The sequence below is a fragment of the Myotis lucifugus genome, unplaced genomic scaffold (genome assembly GCF_000147115.1).
Source record: "Myotis lucifugus unplaced genomic scaffold, Myoluc2.0 scaffold_636, whole genome shotgun sequence".
NCBI classification, from domain to species: Eukaryota; Metazoa; Chordata; class Mammalia; order Chiroptera; family Vespertilionidae; genus Myotis; species Myotis lucifugus.
The window spans coordinates 69,877-90,301 of NW_005871684.1; positions in this window are offsets into that span (position 1 = coordinate 69,877).

Below are 20,425 nucleotides of genomic sequence, written 5' to 3' on the forward strand. Positions count from 1 at the left end.
ACGTGGCCACAAATGACTGAGTCTAACTCCTGGGGAAATAACCGCATCTGTCTGTGACAGGAAGAGGGGTCCTCGGTCCTTTCTTCCCCAGATCAGCTCCTCCTGCCCCCCCTCACTGGACAGCAGCTTCCTCTCAGCCCAGGCTCAGAGCTCCTGTGTCCTCAGCTCCCTTCTCACGCACCTGAACACACGTTCCTAGAAAGTTCCATCACCGCGGCCTTCAGATAGTTCCAGAATTTCACCATTTCTCAGTAACCCCACAGGCACTCTCCTGGTTCTACCCATCACCCCCCCTCGCTCCTGGTTGCCTCCCTCCGTGGTCCTCCCTCTGTGGTCCCCCTTCCATGGCCCTCCCTCTGTAAACCTCCCTCCATGGTCCTCCCTCCATGGTCCTCCCTCCCTGGTCCCCCCCTCCGTGGTCCTCCCTCCATGGTCCTCCCTCCATGGTCCTCCCTCCGTGGTCCTCCCTCCGTGGTCCTCCCTCTATGGTCCTCCCTCCGTGGTCCCCCCCTCCATGATCCCCCTTTGTAAACCTCCCTCCATGGTCCTCCCTCCATGGACCTCCCTCTATGGTCCTCCCTCCGTGGACCTCCCTCCATGGTCCTCTACCAGGTCACCCTGTGAACCCTGATGTCACTAAGCTGACAGATGGCACCTTGAGAAGAACTGAGCATTGTGCCCATTTCTCACTCTGTAAAGACTCTGTGACCACCCAAGCAAACAAACAGGCCAGAATACAACACTGAAACCAGCAGCTGAGCAGTTCTCAGGGACGGTGGAGTCTTGTCCTTCAGCTGAAGCACATAGCCCCCTCCCTCACACTGGGCCTGAAGCCAGAGGGAGGCGTGGGGACATCCGACAGCCCATTTCCTCTGCCCTGTGGAAGCCAGGCCATCGTCTTCAGATTAAAGGCCTGACCAATAGGTAAATCTCAACACGTCTCACTGGATGGGGTAGTCAGCAGCCACTCTGACCGCACAGGGAGCGCTTCCCTCTGAAGTTGCCCTGGGTGTCAGGCTCTGGGTTACCTGGCACCGTGCGAAGCGACGCAGTGCCCAGTAGAACTGGCTTTTTCCAAAACACGCCAGCTCAGAGACCTGGTATGGCAGCATTTCCCTGGACGGACGGCGGTACTTCTAGCCCGTTTCCTCATTTCTAATTCAAGACCCAGTGAGGGCGGGGAAGGATGCTTTACTCTCTGTCCTCTCCTGGCAGCTGCTGCTTGGTCCTGTGTGCTGCCTGGGCGCTGCTGGTTCGAGGTGCCCACTAGGGACCCAAGATAACTGGTGGCTGTTGGTTGGGGAGAAGAGTTCAGATGGTCACAGTGAGTCACAGTGTCTGCGTGACTCAGGCTGCTCTCGGGAGCACTGCTGACATTCTCCGTCCCTTAATTTCCTTGTTTGTTAAATGGGGAAATAACGCATCTCCATTTCTCCACTGAGAACACTGTGGAGCTGAATGAGACTTGGCTGAAGAGATTTAATTGCATCTTCCTACCTTGCCTTATTCCAAAAAAGAGACCTGTTGGCTGGAAAGAAATAGGCATGAGGGATGGAAGGTTGCCTTGTAGCTGGATTGAGGATGTGGTAAAGACACCTAAAAACAAGACAGCAACACAGACCAGCCAACATTATAGTGAGTCTCTGCATTTTGCTTTCCCACCCACACATCTTTTTTAAATTTTTTTATTGATTAAGTTATTACATATGTGTCCTTATCCCCACGTTACCCCCCATCTCCCCCCACTCATGCCCTCAGCCCCCTGTTGTCTGTGTCCATTGGTTAGGCCTATATGATTGCATACAAGTCCTTTGGTTGATCTCTCCCCATTACCCCCACCCTCCTCTACCTTCCCTCTGAGGTTTGGCAGTCTGATCAATGCTTCTCTGTCTCTGGATCTGTTTTTGTTCATCAGTTTATGTTGTTCATTACATTCCATAAATGAGTGAGATCATGTGATATTTATCTTTCTCTGACTGGCTTATTTCACTTATCATAATGCTCTCCAGGTCCATCCATGCTGTTGCAAACTTGAGTCTGGCGCCTTAGACCACTCGGCCATCCTGACACATAGGTCCACCCGCACATCTTCAGGAAGCTAAACGAAGCCCACACAGCAGGGCGGCGAAGATACGCCATTGAGTCTGAGTAGAGGAAACAGCCACTACCCAGGCCTGTAGTCAAACATGTGTCCAATCTGGGTTTCAACTATGTGCTGGGAGGTGACACTCAGTCTGGGCACATTCAGGCCTGTTCCCTTCAGTGCTGATGGGCTGTTTGCTTGGTTTGCTGCGTGACGCCGAGACCGCCACTGTGACCTCATGTCATGGTAGACACTGCAAATGTTTCCTGGTCCTTGACCTTCTCCCTGAGCCCATCTACTCGCTTGCTCTGTCTCTGATGGTTCCTGTTTGATCCCATCCCAGTGGTGCTCAATGACAGCGAGAAGCCCTACAGCACATATACCACGCATCCTCCTGCATTAGGTTCTGAGGTTGACACCTATTTCTTCGCAATTTTTTATCCGTTGCCGTCCCTAGCAGAGTGCATTCACTGGGCATGTCCTTACTACTGAGGGAGGAATGAACTTGTCATCAGTGTCACTGCACTTCCCACGGGTCTGTCCCTGCTATTCCGCTCACGCAGAGTTCGATGGGCTCAGTGGGGAGTCAGGGCCGAGAAGGGCTCAGTAGACCTGCAGACAGGCTTTCTATCATTTTTCCACCGACTCTCTGCCTTTTTCAGTGGCCACATTCTTGCTCCATTTGTCTTGTCTCTTTAATTTCCTCCCTGGGAGTCTTTTCCTCTCCTCATAGTTTTCACCAGAAATTCTCGCTGATGATAGGTTTGCCTTTGCATTGAACATCTATCCAGAGTAGGCTTTCATCGTTGCTGCCCAACCCCTCGGATCTTCTGGGAGCAGAACCTTTTCCTGTTGGGGGAAATGGTTCTCCCAACTAGTTCTCCCACCGGTTGGGGTAATCCTTCCTTCTGGTGCTGCCCTGAGGTGTGAACGTTCAGGTGCGGCGCTGCTGTCAACCATGATTCCCGCTGGCGAAAGAGTCTAGAATGGGGAGGATGGTGTCCGGTGGCAGAAATGGGAGAAGCCAGAATCCCTCCTCCTTACCCTTGTGCGCAGGCATTCTTGGGACCAACGTTCCCTATCAAGACCTGTCCACTCTGTAGACAAACACCAGAAATCCCCTTTGGGCTCAGCTGCTTGGAGTTGGCTTTCCATCTTTTGCACCGAAAGAGCCTTGAATAACACACCCAGTAAACATAGTGTTTACACATGGATAAAGGCAAAAGTTTGGATCATTTTTGGAGATTAGAAAATAGAAATCAAGATATGAAATCATGTAGTTTCTGTCACATATGTTAAAATTTTATAAAAAAAATAGAAGAATACCCCAGTTAATGTTTCCTTCCTGTTGTTCCCGCTGTCACTGGTTCTCGCTGGAGCCTATGGGAGGCTGGTGTGTTTGTGAGTTGTGCTTTGTTAGCAGAATTTCTGATACATAGTAAGAACCATGTTAATTGTGTTGAAATGAAATTACACATTGGTGTTATTAATTATAATGTAGTAACTGTCCTCATACAAAATCCTTGGGCTGGCCAGGATAATTTTTAGGAATTTGTTACATTACTTACTATACCAGTTTGTTTTATACTCCTTGTGTTTATAAAGAAAAAAATGATATTAAGCCTCCCTTATACTGACAGGTAATTTATTTAAATGGGAAAAACACTATCTTCTTATTTATTTGGGGTTAAGGTTTAAATCTTAAATACTTGTGAGAGGTCACGATTAAAAATATTTCTAGAGTCAGCTGGCCAAAGAATGGTTGTTGTTTGTTTGTGTATTTGCTTGTTATTAAATGAGTTGCTGAGTGCTTTGAGAAAGAGATTAGAAAGCCAGAATTTTAAGAAACAAACAAACAAAAATGGAGATGGTATTGACAATAAAAACCAAGGGAGTGCCGATGCAGACACAGCTCTGTGTGGTACCCATGAGGTACTGACAGTGTTGGGAACTCATCTTGAATTAAGATGGTAAATTGGGCCTTACATTCAGAAATCAGACGTCCCATTCAGGACTTTTGAGAGCAATATTAGGAAAATGAAGTGAATGGAAATCAAATTTCAGGGGACCTCCTAGGGGAGGAGAGGGGAGGAGAAGCTGCCAGTTAATCTAATTAATACAGAGATTTGCTTTGCAACCAGAGAAAGAGGCTGTTCCTGACATGGAGCCCATCGGTGAGGATTTTCAATTTCATGTGGAGGAATTTGTGCTTGATTCACTGGGGCATCGGTCCGTTCAAAATAAATTACTCCCGACAGTCAGTCATAAAGTAATCTAGACTCTGGGAATGGAAGCTTAGAGCTTTGAGCTTTTCTTTTTAAAAAATGTGCCAAAGGAGGTAATGTTACAGTAAACAGAGCAGCCATTCACGGCTTTTGCAGCTTGGACCAATAATTCATCCTGGTTCTTTCTGGTGTCTTCGGGTTTAAGTATATAGTCTATTAGATTCAAACACCATTTCACTTCTATCCAGTGAATGTAATTTATCCAGAGTGTAGCTCCATGGGGAGCCGCAGTAATTAAGTAAAGGGCATTTCTTTCAGCCACTCTGTGTGCTTGGAGAAAGCTAGCCTTAATTACTAGTTGACAATTAAAGGGCAAGTAAAAATAGATGCTATATTATTTATAATAAAAGGGAATTATTGTATAAGTTTTTTAAAGAATACATAAATAAGTGAATCTTCCATTTCAAATTCAGGGGATGAATAAAAATCCCCAAACTAACTATAAAGGTGTTCAGCCCACTTTTTTTCTTAGCCCCGTTAGCCTAGGATATATATGGGGTGACAGACAGAAATAAGTCAGGAAGTATACATCAACAGATAAATAGAGAAGTAAGTCAGAAGTAACGGAGACGTGTGTAAAGATGAACAAACTCAGTAAGGGCAGCAAGCGAGCCCTGAGCAGTGGCGTGGTGGGCCCAGGTATAAAAGGTGCCTGTTTTAGGTGTAGATTCCTTCTCAATGGATGGAGGGCATGGACTCTGTGGACAGACCGGCCGCCTTGAACCTCAGCTCTCGCTCCTTAGTTGTGCAATCTTGGTCAAAGCACATAAATCCTTTGCGCCTCAGTTTCAATGTCTGTGAAATGGGGATGATAATAGCACCCACCTCAGAGCAGTGTTGTGAAGATTAACGGGGCAATGCGTACAGTGTTTTTACAACAGTGCCTGGCACATCAAAAGGGCTTATAGGAACATTAACTATCATCATCATAATCACCATCATCATCATAACTTATCATTATTATTATATACACTATGTACTACATAACTATAATGTGTCAATAAGTAATGAATAGTGTGTGTGTGTCTAATAAATGTGATATAGCAGACATGCCCACCTTTATACTGCCATCTTACTTATCTAGCTACACAAGAGCAACTTTTATTTATTTTTTTAAGATTTTTTAAATATATTTTTATTGATTTTAGAGAGGAAGAGAGAGGGAGGGAGAGAGATAGAAACATCATGGATGAGAGAGAATCATGAATTGGCCACCTCCTGCATGCCCACTAGTGGGGATCGAGCCCGTGACCCAGGCATGTGTCCTTGACCGGAATCGAACCGGGACCCTCCGGTCTGCAGGTCGACACTCTATCCACTGAGCCAAACCAGCCAGGGCACAAAAGCAACTTTTAAATATATTTTTATATCACTTACTAGGGGCCCGGTGCATGGATTCATGCACCCGTGGGGTCCTTCCCCGGCCGGCCTGCCCTGATCGGGACTGGGCGAGACAGCCCCAATTGACCCTGATCAGCCCGATTGAGACTGGGTGTGATGAGCCAGACACACCCTGGAGCCCTCCTGCGGTCCCTCCCCACCCTGATCATGCACTGGTGGGGTCCCTCGGCCTGTCCTGCGGGGATTGGGCCCAAACAGGCCTGGTGCGTGGATTCATCCAGGGTGTGTCTGGCCCGTTTCTCCCAGTCCCAATGGGCTGGACCCCAGCAGCAAGCTAACCTACCAGTTGGAGCGTCTGTCCCCTGGTGGCCAGTGTGCATCATAGCTACTGGTCGAATGGTCAAACAGTCACTTAGGCTTTTATATATATAGATTTGCAGGGATTGATTAGTAAATACTTATTTGCTTTTTGCTTACTGAGTCTTTTAAAGTAATAGGAACAATGAAAATTTGAGAGCTTGTGTTCAAATTTTGCTTCCTTACAGCTGTGGGACTTGTACAGATTATTTGCTTGTCAAAACCTCAGTCTTGTCACCAATACCTGGGAACACCACTTATTTTCAGGGTTGTGAATAGTCAGTACAATAAAAATGTGCCTAGCCTGCATTGAGTGGCCACACAAATATTTGTTAAATATTATTGAACAAGAAGACTTAAGCCCAGTCCCTGGGAAGCTAGGCATGTCAACATACATAGGTCTGTCCTCAGTCTGACTTCACCAGCCATGAGGGAGAAACGAGGGTGACTTATGGCATCTTCTCTCAAGGATGGGAATACATATTGAAACAGCTTCCATATTGAAATATTAAAAATGAAAAATGGATGGTTCTTGGCAAATGTGAGTTGAAGACAAATGACCTTGAAATTCAGGCAGTGGGATAGAGGGAGGAGATAAAGCACTTCTCTCTCATACTTGCGGCAGCCAACCTGCAATGCAGCCTAGCATTTTATCAAGGACACTGCAGTGGGGTGTGCATTGGTGACTGGTGTGTCCTGCAGAAAACCATAAAGAACAGTTGCAAACAGAGGGATGGCCAGACTGCTCACAGCCAGAGGGAGCCTGGCGTGAGCTCCAGGGCCTTAAACCCAACAGTGAGCACCAGTGTCAGAGGTCTGGTAGGATGTAGGTGATTTGTATCACTTGAAGACTTGAGTGTGTCGATATTCCTGGAGCCATGGTCTGTCATCCAAATAGACCATATGCTGTTGCCAATAAAACTTCCTTGGGAGAACATTTGCTGCCATTTCTGGTACATGCAGGACTTGAGCGTATCTGTATTGTCTTGATGAATGGAGGGAAGGTCACAGTCAAAGGGCTCTTGCCCAGGACTAACACACCCCAAAATATCTTCAGATCTCCAGCTCCCCAAAAGGGACAATGCACGAAGTCACACCCCCACTGTGCGTCGGGAAGGAAGTGCCTTTATTGGCCTGCCTTCTCCTCCCTGTGTGCATCACTGGTCCAGGCCATTGTGAAGAATGAGAGGAGTTATCCATCTGTGAGTAGTCTCCTCCTGGTGATAAGAATTTGTAGGTCACCTACGATAATCTCTGGAAATGTAAGCATAGACGTTCACATATTTTTTCACCCATAAAAGCACTTGCAGTGGGATGTATAAGCAAAAAGACCAACATGCCTGTTAAAAAGCTGAGGAGACCGAGTCTTGTTTTTCCTTGTCATTTCTCTGCGCACCATATTGTGTAATCAGCTTTTTCAGAGGATTTTCCCTATCATCTGTCTCTGCAAGAACATTCAAAGCAAGACTTAAAATCGGTATTTCAAAACTCAGAACTTCTGACAAGTTGTAGCTTTGCCTGACATGTACTTCCTCCCACCCTTCTCCCTCCCTTCCTCCCTTCCTCCCTCCCTCCCTCCCTCCCTCTCTCTTTCCATTTCTCTCTCTCTCTCTCTCTCTCTCTCTCTCTCTCTCTCTCTTCCTATTTATTTACTATTTCATTTGCAATATCCAATGTGGTGTGTAAGGTTAGGCTTAGCTGATATTTCTAAATTAAACTTCAGTTCAAATGAATGGAGGGGAAAAAATCCATCCTTCAACTGAGGTGTAAGCTATGTCCATTGTCACTAAGGTAACACTAAGGCTTTATTCAGAAATGAAGGCAACCTGACATGACTGCCTTATGGCTGTGCTTAGTACTGAATGACTTATCTTTTCTGTGGGGGTGAGTGTAGAAATAGAAAAACCAAAATTCAAATCCTAGTTCCTTCATTCACCAGCTGGGCCGCCATGAGAAACTCGATCAGCCTCTGAAAGTCAGATCAGCCTATACCTTCTAGAAAAGCAAGAACACTTTCCCAACTACGAGCCAGAGAGAAGGCTAGCTCTCCTTGCTGTGGGCTCCCGTAGCTCCCACGCATGTGTTTCCTCATCAGTTTCACATGTTGCACAGAATAGAGACTTTGGATCTGCCTTGTGCTATTAGGCCGTAAACATCCTCATGACAGGGAATTATTTCTCTCTTGCCTACAGGTACCTATGCATGTGAGATCCTTGGGTTTTATCGAGGACAACTGCAGTGGGGAGTTTGCTGGTGACTTGTGCGTCCTGCAGATACTTAAGTTTAGAACATCCGTGGTCATTATAACTCTTAATGGTCAATACAATTCTTAATGGTCATTACAACTCTTAGAGTTGGATGTTCTGTGAATCAATTGTATGATACAATTGCACAACCCCAGAGAATGTTCTGCTACTTTGACCATTTAAAAAATTCAAGTGTTTGTGGTCATTTTAAGTCTCTTTGAGAAATTCTATGGCAGTCAATTTCTGACCTAGAGCTTACACCAGCAGTAAAACCAACTAAGACACCTTTTTTTGGAGCTAGTGATGAATCTGTGTCTGAAACATTTGAGGGAAAGAGCAGTTTTTACACAAGGCCCATGGTTGTTTGTCCTGTGTGCTGTGTACTTGATTCATGTGACTATGTTTCCACACATTCTTTTTTCTGTGTCTGACCCATGGACCTTGACCATGGTTTTCCATTTCCCACAGTTGATGCTGACTTTGAGATCCTCAGCTTGCTATTTGATCTGTAACTCTGTTTCCTTGTCTCTATGTTGAGCCTTATATCACAAAGATGACTGATTATCTATTAGAGGAATATGTAGATATTTTCTTGGCTTATATAATAAAATGTTTATAAAGACAAGATGAAGTGTTAGAAAAAGTGCCAACTCCAAATTGGGGTGAATTAGGAGAAATGAGGACTTCCAACGGGTTGAGGTTTAGTGGGCAATGTGTCTTCTAGCTAACACAGGAAAATGGGGGTCTATATTATAAACATTTCCTAGACAATATTTGAATAGGACATTGTGATTAACATTTGCTACCATATTGTTAAGCTAGCTATTGAACTCATATTTTTAAATAAATGACTAAAAATAGAGAGAGGGGAATACAATGTGGTATAACGAAAAGAATGCCAGATGAGCCATCTTGTCATCTCATCTTACAGGTCTTGAAGGAGACCAAGAAGAAAAACATTGTCCATTCTTAAGGCTCATGTAGCAGCTTTCAGAATTCATAAAGTTAGTCTATAACACTGTCAACCGTTTCTCTTCCTTTTTTTGTTAAATATGTTTTTATTGATTTTTAGAGAGAGAGGAAGGGAGAGGGAGAGAGAGAGAGATTTCTCAATGACAGAGAAACATCAACACCAATCAGCTGCCTCTTGTATGATCCCTACTGGGGATCAAGCCCACAACCCAGGCATGTGCCCTGACCAGGAATCAAACTGTGACCTCCTGGTTCATGGGTCAACGCTCACCCAGTGAGCCACACCAGCCAGGCCCGTTTTTTTCCCTCTCACTAGTTTTCAGATACTGGGTTGTTAAAAATATTATTAGTTCAAGACTTTAAAAAAGAACAATTCTAAAAACAACAAAAATCAGCCACAGCAACTTAACTGCCCTCACAGAGGGGAGAGGAGATGGGCAGTTCACGCTTCACGGGGTCAGAGTCTCCCTGTGGGAGGATGAGAAGTCCTGAACACGGATGGTGGCAGTGGTGACTGTACCTGCTGCCACTGGACTGTGCTCTGAGCCGGGATCACAATGGTCTGTCCTGTGTCGTGTGTGCCTGACCGCAGTGGAAGACTTGACCTCGCTCTGACCGACGACTGCCATAGGAAGCTGCGCACACACGTTTCTCTTCACGAGTCCATCCGGCTAGCATTTGAGGCAGTTCTTTGTCTATTTAAAAATCTGTATACGATGCCGTTGTCTTCTGTTGGTAACAATTTTGGTTTGGAAAAGTGTTTCAGACAAACAGTGGGTCACTATCGGAACTTGGTGCTCGGCTGCACTTTCCAGAAGGAAAACAAGTCAGGCTGCTTTTCCATTGGTCTCGCCCAGTGCCTTCCTGCCCCTTCCATCCCCTTCACCTCCCCTCCCCTTCACCTCCCCTCATGTGTGGGCGGGAAGAAGGCTGAGGCTGGTGCTTGAAGATGCTGGAGACACTGGCGAGGACAGGGCTGCAGGAACTGCTGCCTCGTCCACAGCCTCAGACAGGACATCGTGGACATGGGTTCCGAGGCTTCCCTGGTCCTTTCCGGGCCAAGCCCTGGGTGTACCCCAGTCTCAGTTTTCCAACATGAAGTGGGAGGAAGTAGCATTTTCCCTGTTTCTTTTTACAGATGGCTCAATGCATGTGCACGTGTTCCATAGACTATAAAGTGCTCTAGGATTTAAAGGGGCTTTATTTATGCTGCTTTTCCTGCTAGTGGTCTCTGAGGTGTGACATGAACAGGGCATGTTAAGGGGGAGCACGCTGCCTTCTGTCAGGAGGGCAGGCCCGGTGAGCTCAGCCCGGGGTGGCAGCTGCATGTGCCTGAGGCCTGGGGCCTGTCCCGTGCCTCCTCTCTCGGCCCCCGCCCTGAGCCAGCGGGCCTCTCACCAACCCTGGGACGCAGATGCGAATAGGTTTCCAATTTATTTAAATTATCCTTACCTACGGGCTCAGCTCAGCTGACCAGAAAAAACAAATGCTGATGATGACAGAATCAAGAAGACTAGCCATCCTTTTGTGAGAAATCATGAGAAAGAAAGTGGAATGTTGCACAAGAATTCTCTTCTAAACAGTTGCTTTTGTAATGATTTAGAGGGTGCTGTGTAACATGCTACTGACCCACTTTTTAAAATGCATGTGAACTATAGTCTGTAATGCCGGAACACATACTGTAGACATAATTAGGCTGTAAAGTGTTTGACTAAAGGGAAGGAATACAGTGTGCCTGTGTGTGTGTGTGCGCGCGTGTGCCTGTGTGCATGTGTGCGTGTGTGTGCGTGTCTGTGTGTGTTTCTCTGTGTGCTTGCTTAGAGATGGAAACAGGGACAGAGATTCTTCCTCCTTCAGATTCTAGTGAAGGTTTGCTCTCCCTGGAAGAGATGCTGTTTGTTTTCTCACCCCACCTTTTGTGCAGCGTGGGGACCTCGGGGTTGAGCACTGTCACTCACAGGCTGGCGCACAAATGCGAGTTTCTCGCCAGCCTGCAAGGCTGGGATTTGCATTCCAAATCAGGCTGCAGACGCCCATTATAAATTGTTTAGCCCCTTGTTCCTTTTCTAGGATTTCTTCCTCCTCCTTCCCCAGAAATGACCCCTGGAACCATTCTCTTTCAAGAGATTCCCATTTAAAATCAGCAGTTTTGGTGGGTTACGGCCAGAACAATAAATTACAAAGACGTCGATAGATTCTTTTATGTGATATTGGTGTTTTTCTCCCTTTCCCTGAGGAGTCTCATGGCCCTGAGGAAAAATAATTACTTAAGACGCATCTTTTGGGCTTAAAGGTTTATACGTATTCTTTTGAAAGCCGTATCATTCTATATCTTTTTAAGTCTGAAAGGTGTGAGCTTACACGTCCTCTGGTAATAATAACCCTTTACAGACTAGATCTTGCGGTGGTATGACTGTGTGCTTTGGGGGCACTCTTTAATCAAATTAACTAGGTCCTTAGTGAGGGGAAGAAAGGCAAACGCATTTTGCAAGGTATGTGGCTGGGGAAGCCACTCCTGCCGCTCTGAGAGGGACAGGCGCTGGGCTTGCCCACTGTGGTGGCGAAGGGGGGTTCCGGGTGGTGGTCTGCTTCCTGTAGGAGGCCACCCCTCCGTCTGTCAGCCCAGCCTGCTTCCAATTTAAAGCCCAGCGTTCAATCCCACCCTCTATTTCTTCCCCCCAATTTAAATGCAAAGCGAGGCTTATGAATCATAGAGTCTCCGCTCCTGGGATCCAGACCAGATTTCCCCCCAAAACTCTCAGGCTGTTTGCGTGACTCCCTGCCTCCAGTGCTCCACAATGGGCAGCTTTGAGAAGAAAAATTGATAATCTTCACGGAAGAGTAATTTGAATGAAATTGCACTTGACAGCCTGTCTCCAAGCAAACAAGAGGCGCGAGGAGCCGGGGCTCAGCTCCGAGGGCTTGCCCAAGCGGCTGCTGTCGGAGCCCAGGGAGGAGAGCCGCCAGCTCTCCCAGCATCTAATTGAGCTTTTGATTAATTCCGGGGACCGGATTCCACAGAAGAGAGGTGGCCATGGAGGAGAATATGGAAGAGGGGCAGACACAAAAAGGTACTGTGCTGGAAGGGGTTTCCGTGGCGCCCGGTCATTATGCCGCAGCTCCCTGGTTTGCTTTCGGCGCTTGCCAGGAGGGCTGATGGATGTGGCTCCCGGGCAGGCATTTTGGTTCCCCTCTCCCTGGCCTCGCCCGCAGTCCTGTCTGGCTGTGCGGTGGCCATTATTGCGAGCCTCTCGGAGACTCAGGTGGCAGTGATGGGGGCGTTGCGGGGTGGCCGAGGACTGTGCTAGACCCGTCTCTGTGAACCTGTGTTTAGGGCACGTCTTCATGCTTGTCGAGCTGGGTCCAGGGATTCCTGGTGTGAGCACAACGCAATCTTTGGGGCTGGTCGTACTCAGACACCTGGGGATGCACCCGTCCTCGGTGCCTCTAACCGGGCCTCTTCTAGAACAAAGAGCAGGAGTCTATGTATCCCAGCTTGGTTGGGACACCTGTTTTAAAAATCTTTTTTGTTGTTGCATGTTTACAGTTAAAATATAGATGAAGCCACAGTTCGCCAGATTCCGTGAGGGCACTGACGTTAGGTTTTCCTTCCTATAGACCTGGCTGTCGTCACCTCTGACCAACACACGCCACGGGGTCTTCTGATGCTTTGTTACGCCTGTGTAGGTCCCTCTGCCCATATGCGTTAATGGGAAACTGTCATTTTTATGGGTTAAGAATGGGCAAATATTGGCAATTTCAAGTGATGCAAACACTCCTGAATTTGTGTGCGTTGAGTGTGGCTCTGAAGGGACCGGCTTCACCCCAGGGGAGCAGCGCTTCCCTCTTGTCTGCGTTCAGGCTTATGTAATGTCACAGAGAACGCTGTGTGTCCTTAGAATGAAGCAGGAACACAGGCAGCACATACATGAAGGCAGTATCAAGAGAAGCATTCAAAGGATCCAGGGATCAAATCTGATTTCAAATGTGTATAAATGCATTATTTTAGAAAATGCCATATTTTACATGATAAAATAGCTAGTTTGGAAGCACGATATAGTGTTTTTATTATTCTGAGCCATTCAGCTTTGTTGGGTCTCTTGCACACATGCGCGCGCACACACACACACACACACACACACACAGTCAGAGTCCATGAGGATAAGCATATAAGGATTTTACATAAGCCATAGAGGGAGCTAATAAATAAGCCCGCGCCTACATTTTTGTCATTAGCATGCTTGTTAATGACAATCTGTACTATAAACAAAATAACCTACAGAGATTCCATGTGATCTATTAGAGGTTAAATGTAAAAAAAAAAAAACAAAAAACACCTCAACTGCCTCTGTCATATGAACTTAAGTGTTTGTCAGTGATTTGAAATGATGAGTTTTCATGGTACTTTCCATCCCTAAGAGGCATCTCCATGCCTGTTTTACTTTATTGCACATAATAAGATGGCTTTTTGGCTAGTCAACTTCTTCAAGGAAAGATAAGCTGATGATTTTAAATAGAGAGATGCTATTCATTACACTCAATAAAACCTTGAGATAAATCATGGATGGTGGTAACAGGTTGAATGTGTCTGAGCAAGCCTTGGTGGATGCCGGAATGAAGAAAAATGATGTAATTAGTTGTTATTTTTTTCCCAGGGAACATTGACAATCTTTCCTCTGTGGGGGTGGAGACAGCAGTGATGTGATGGGGAAGATTCTGTCGCAGTGGGTTCTTCCTATCATTAAGATGTGCGTACTTTCCTCGGGAACAGCAGTGGAAAACAATTTTTTAAAAATTAGAAGAAAAAAGTCGTATAATGGTCTATAACTACATAAAGATATACAGTTAAAATATCTCTGGTTAAGCTTTTTTCATATTTGAGAAGAAGATGATTTCATTCTCTCCACATCTGGTCGTGGGTTCCTCTCGGCTCTGCCTGTGACACCTTTCCTCTGTCACTTTGTTGTTGGGAAGTTGTCTCTGAATATTAATGCTTCCTCCACATCCTGATGGGATCTAAGCTGGAGGAGCCACCTGACAAGCAGGTGGACTCTCAGAGCTTGGCCAGGAGTCTGGGTGGCCAGGTTGAATGGCCCATCTGCCTTCAAGGGGAGCAGTGCTTTGCGTCAGCTCCTCTCCTGTTTTTCTGAAACTGCATAGGCTTTTCTTCGATAATAGTTCAGATACCACACAATGTTCCTCCATCTGAAAGATGCTTCCCCGCCCCCTTTGCAATTAAAGCCTCGTCTTCCCTGTTATAAATGAGAAGGACTCAAATCCATGTCAGTGCTTACCCAGGTCGCCGTTCAAATCCAACCAGAATGGAAAATGGAAGCTGACAGTCTCATACACACACTTAAAATAACACAGTTGATGCTTAAGAACCTAAAAGGTCTTTCATAAGGAATACCTTTCTCTTCATAATGGGATCTCCCTACCCCATTTAATCTGTAAAAGGCAATTGATGGCAGTCCTAACATTTACTCTAATTTAACTGTATGTGTTCGGCCTGCGAGAGAGGATGATTTACAAGTACGGTGACTTCACAGCCACTGCTCATGAGCCCATGCCTTGGGGTGACACTGCACTGGGGTCATTGCTCCTTCTCTCCATTCATTTCTGCCCCTCTCCCCAAAGGTACAGATCTATCTCGTCATGCTGAGTGGGAGTCTAGTCTTTAAGAAGCGTATGTTCTTGGTAAAACATGTCTTCTAAATGAAGGCCAATTACTTTATCTTGTGTTCACCCAAAGCAACTGTGTTCTGGTTTGGAGGGAAAGAGAAAAAAAGAAAAAGAAAAGCAGCTGTTTTGAAGTTGGCCCTTACATATGGCCACCATAAACCTAGCATCGCGGGCATCAGAAATTGAGAGGACAACAAGAGCCCCACTTAGCAGGGTTGGCAAGGTCCATGAAGAGATCTTTACAAAGATGTAAAAAGGTGTACATTTATGACTCGAAGACATGTGATTATGTCTGGAACATGAAAATGATTTAAGGGTGTCTGATCATTAGTGAATTAGTGAATGCATGTTCCAGCGGCCCGGAAAGTGTGTGACACCATAGATAACCTCAATGACAGCATTTCTGAGTTAAGAGGTGGTCACAGAGGTAGGAATCAATGATCAGAATTGATAAAATTATATAGCCATAAAAGAGAGAAAAAATAGGCACAGGAAGAGCTCTCAAGCTGGAATCTTCATAAATTGACTAAACTGTCCCAACGAACCAGAAACCTCATTGACCTCATTATTGCACGTGAATATCCTATGGAGCAAGCTTCAGAATTCCATCTTATGTACGGAAGTGTTTGATCAGCTCAAAAGATAATGCATGGTGTTACTCGTCATGCTTTTCTAGTGTGATTAACCAGGCACATGAATTTTTGTCTTCAGCTTCTCAGGATGAAGGTCAGTCATCCTCTCAGAGGTCAGTCATCCTCTGACCTCTTCTCCAGCACATTCCCCAGGGAAGCAAGGCTCGGTGACCCTCCAGGGCTGGGTCACTGGAGGAAGGAGAAGATCAAACTTGGTGTGAACCGGGCCAGCTTTTCCATCTCAACACCCAGCACAGGGCCACCTACTCGTGGTCATTATTCATCCTTAGACCAGCACCACTAACACAGGTCATGTCAGCATATGCTCACCTTTGAAAACCAGCAGGAATATCTAGATGGAAGGACATTGGGTCTTAATGTCCATCTATCTCATATTGATGATACTGTACAATTAAATTTGAATGTCTGCTCAGAAGTACATGCTTTACACTTTACATTCTACGTTTATATGCACACATCACTATAAAGGAGTCTGTTCACAAAAACATATGTATCATATTTATGGGCTGATTGAAAGTCTTTTGGAAAAATTTTTTGACAGGGTTATTTTTGCCTTGAAAGAGGACTTAGGTGCCTCACCCTTCCTTAGCCAGACACCATCCCTTCAAGAGACACCACTGTAATAACTGAGAAGGGAGGTGCTTTGGCTCTATGACACGAGATGCAATTGGTCAACCTAGATTGCTCAGTGATTCCAGTGCCAGACAGTGGCCTAAGGACTTGACATAAATTAACTCATTGACTTTTCACAATGACCTTAAGTGGTTCTAATATTGGGGAAGCTAAAAAATCAAATAGATTAATTAACTTGACCAAAAATCCCATAGTAACAAGTATCAGAGCCAACGTTCCATGCAGTCAGACTAGACTAGGGCCTGACTTTTAACAACACACTGAGCTTCACCGGACGTCAGTAATGGCTTGCCTGCCACACCCCCTTCTCAGTGGCTCTGCCTCATCCACACAGGTCTACTGCAGGAGTCAGCTGTACTCTGTAATTTATGGCTGCATTCTTTATCACCAACTCTGGCTTTTTTGGCCAGATGTGCACAGCCTTACCAATGGCAGCCAATCCCTAGGTGTGCCTATAATCTATGACCTGTAAATCTTGGCTAAAAAAAAAAAGCTGAGTCCATGGGACTCCTTTCTTGAGAACTGGGAAAAGATGCTTCTTGGTAGCCTTGATGATCTCCTTATTCCTCCATATATTCTTATAGTGACCATGCTGCCCATCTCCAGGTAATCTGAGTGAATCTTTGTTCTCTGCAATCAAAAGACCCCCAATAAAAGACCTCTTAGTGTCCAGATTCTGTTAGCAGTCTTGGGTAAAGAGGCTTAATGTTAAGAACTTCTCCCCCATGTTTAACCTGCGAAGTGGCAGCTGAACCAAAGGTATACTTATTGTGAACTTCAATCTCAACTTGACACTACCTTTTAACACATTCTAGGTGATTCCTAGACTCAAATAATTAGTTTACCCTAAAGCCACTACCTACCAGTAAGTCAGTATTGGTAGTAAACTATGTATTGTGAGCACCATTGCAAATAAATGAAAGAACCAGAATGACTCCAAGTGTCTGCTTTATTAACAAAATTAGAAACTTTAATAGCATGCTATTGAAATCAATAGACCCGTGGCTAGGAAAGTAATAACAACATCAAAACCATTTGAATAACCATAGAAATGGAAGAATTGGCCTCCTTTTGCTTCTTGGATATTGGCTACTTACAGACCTATGAAAAGGGGGATTTGTCTTGTTTTTCTAGCATCATGTGGACAGATTTCACCTCAACCATATCGTCACCAGCCACCTGACAATATTGGCTGACAAAGGCGGACGAGATGGAGATTCAGACTGTGTACAGCATTTCGGAGAAACAAGCCCCACCATTTGCAGCTGTGTTTCTACTTGCATGAAATGCTGGGGGCTAAGTAATGAGCTCATGTTGTCACCAGGGTAGTTCTGACACTTGTCAGTGAGGAAAATTAGCCGTATTTTTCATAAAATTTAACAGAGATTCCAAGAACTTCTGCATTGCTCTGGTTATTGTGACTTCTGTGGTTTAGATAATAATGATTTAGAATTTTTCCATCTTATATTTTCATTGGATCAGTTGCTAATTATGTTTTTTATAACTTCGGTGCTATTTGCTTCATACACGTTCTATCATCTTGTTAGGATAAAGCATATGTGTGTGTTTTTGTGTGTGTGTGTGTGTGTGTGTGTGTGTGTGTGTGTGTGTTTAACAATATCATTAAAATGAGTGTATTCACCTTTTAGAATGAAAGTGCTTGATATAGTTACTTCATGAACTCTTAAATTGAGACTTAAACATTTAAGGAGACTGAGCAGTTCAGTGACGCAGAACCTCTGTACAGCGATGACTACAAGATGGCTCTGAGGAGCTAATCATGCTGTAGTTCATCCCAAAGGTAACGGCACACGTGGGATTGAGAAAGTGCAGGAAATACGTCCAGTGTCCATTTCGGCCTCCATGTCCCTGTACACATACACCCTCCCCCGTGGAGAAGCTTTGACCATTTTCTTTGCCGTACCCAGGGCAGACTGCCTGGCTGCGCGTCAAATCCCTTTGGACAGCGTCCACACGAACAGGTGGCACAGCTGTGGATTAGCTGACAGTGTAAAAATAAGTCCTGTTTTCCCCAGAGTTCTCCCTCCACGTCCTGGCCATTGTCTCAGAGAGTCTTCATCTCAGGGCAACATCCTCCTTTGTCCGTGAAAATAAAAGGAAAGAGCAACAGGAGATTATGATTTGTTTTCTCTTAAGTTGTGAGTGGGAAATGTGACTTGGGTCACAAATGAAAGCCAGCGGTCCTCGGGGCTCTGTGTGCGGAGTTCACGGGGGAATCATGTTACAATGTGAGAAGTGAGGTCAGAGGAGAAAGGAAGGGTGGCTGTTGGCTTCCAAGTGAGGTACGTGAGGATATATCAACGTCGGAACATTGCTGCTGTGAATAACGAGATAACTGCTCAAAGAAAGAAAGACATTTTGACACATAGTTTAAATGGCTGAATGTTTTGAGGCATAACTTCTGTTATATGAGAAATAGCAATCTTTTTGTTTACCTACCTCTACAAAAGAGTGATTGGATGGAATCTATCCCTGAGAATTATGCTAGGAATACCAAACATATTGTCACATTGCTTCCCTTCATGAAGCATGCATACTTTTTAAATTATTATTCTCAAGTGTAAGTGAAGCAATTGAAAATTTTGGCTAATTATTATTTTCCACTAATAATAGAAATTTCAATGTTTTGACAAACAACTTATCTGTTATTTTAATGTAATTTATTTCCCCCATTAGAAGGATTCTTTGAATGAATGAATGAATGAATGAATGAATTAGCTATTCTTTCTTAATAAAATAAAATCTGGAAGAAATACTTTATAATCATTTATATTCTTATTGTTACTTGATGAGAAAAACAAGTTCTAGTAAATAATTCAAATAAGAAATAGTACTTGGTCAGATTCCTTTCCCCAAACAGCCATTTCTTCTCAATTTTTTGTTGTTGTCAATCCTCATCTGAGGATATTTTTTCCATTGATTTTTAGGAGGGGGAGAGAGAGAGAGAGAGAGAGAGAGAGAGAGAGAGAGAGAGAGAGAAACATCAATGTGAGAGGGACACACATAGATTGGTTGCCTCCTGGAGGAGCCCTGACTGGGGCCTGGTATCAAACCTGCAACCCAGGTACGTGCCCTTGACTGGGAATTGAACCCGAGACCCTTTGTTCCTCTGGCCAATGCTCTAACCATTGATACAAACTGGTCAGGGCTCTTACATTTTTGAGACACCTCCCCATATCACCTTTCTTGTATTAGTGGAGATTGATTTTCATTTGTAATAGTCTATGCTATATCACCTTTACACTTCAATTTAGTGATTGCACATCTGAACCATAGCTAACTCCCTTTACTAACATGATTTAGTTATCATGGAAAATAGTAAATACAGGTTGAGGCAAAAAGTAGGTTTACAGTTTTTTGTATGGAAAATAATGTAAGAAATAAGAAATAAGAATATAAGAATAAACTCTTTTGTGTACTCAAAACTATAAACCTATGTTTGCCAAACCCTGTGTAATAGCCAATATTTAAAAATCCAGGCACTTTCCTAAGCATTTCATATTGAGTATCTAGTGTCATATATGTTAATATTAATAAATATTGATTATACTTTTCTTATAAATTTTAAATGTTCTTTAACTTTATGGGCACACTATTTAGTTAGGGGCTATTTAGTAACTCGAATCTATGGGCAACTAGAAAAAAACCTCACACAGTTATTCAGACAACACAGAGCATTTGAACTTAATGAAATAACTTGCTATAACTTAATGAACTTTATTTCAGTTCTGAGAACAAAATGTATCTAGTTAGAAAATAATTTTTCCCATAATATAGCATTTAAATTCAAATTTTTGAATTCTAGACTTTCAGTGGTAGTAAAGAATTATATTTATTTTTAATAAAACACCTCTAAGAATTTTGCAATTTAGAATCAATTTTTAAAATATAGGGTTGAGCATTGTTTGAGCACTGGAACTCTTAGATATGTTTGAATATGGTTTGGGATGTTCTGACTGTCTGAGGTAGTGCCATGATGTTACCAAACCTAGATTGGCTTAATGGTTTCTTATAACTCAGATATTTTTATGATGGTTTGTCATCAAATGTTTAACATTTCTCATCCCTTTACAGTAGAAGATGATGTAGAATGCTACTCATAGAATAATTGAACTTACAGCATTTAAGTCTCTCTACTCAAACATCCACAAT